This window comes from Buceros rhinoceros, unplaced genomic scaffold (genome assembly GCF_000710305.1).
Source record: "Buceros rhinoceros silvestris isolate BGI_N320 unplaced genomic scaffold, ASM71030v1 scaffold40555, whole genome shotgun sequence".
Classification (NCBI taxonomy): domain Eukaryota; kingdom Metazoa; phylum Chordata; class Aves; order Bucerotiformes; family Bucerotidae; genus Buceros; species Buceros rhinoceros.
Window position 1 is genome coordinate 26,324 of NW_010415350.1, and position 376 is coordinate 26,699.

Genomic DNA, 376 nt, shown 5'->3' on the forward strand with positions numbered 1-376 from the left:
TTAAGCACAAGATGCTGGCGGGTGTCTTTTGCCAGAAGCTCATGACCCAAAAGCTCAGAAGTGCCTTTTTCTTGCTCACATGCTCAAAGAAATTTTATTTCCTAGACAGGAGAAAGTGGGGTCGGGAGGAAGAAGAGCTGAGCTCATCTGCGAGGCTTCAGCATGTGACAGACAGAGACTCCCTGCACCCTCCCCTGTCATCTTAGCACAGAGCGCAGAAGTAACTGGTCCTTTTCATCTTCTCATGTAGCTGTGAGCATCTCCCAGACTCCTCACGCCGGTAACAACCCCACAATGGGAGCTCTGGCCAGGCAGCCGTTTGTCCCTGCCCTTTGCGGACAACCGCAGCCTCCTGCAGCAGGGAGGTGCTTACCGC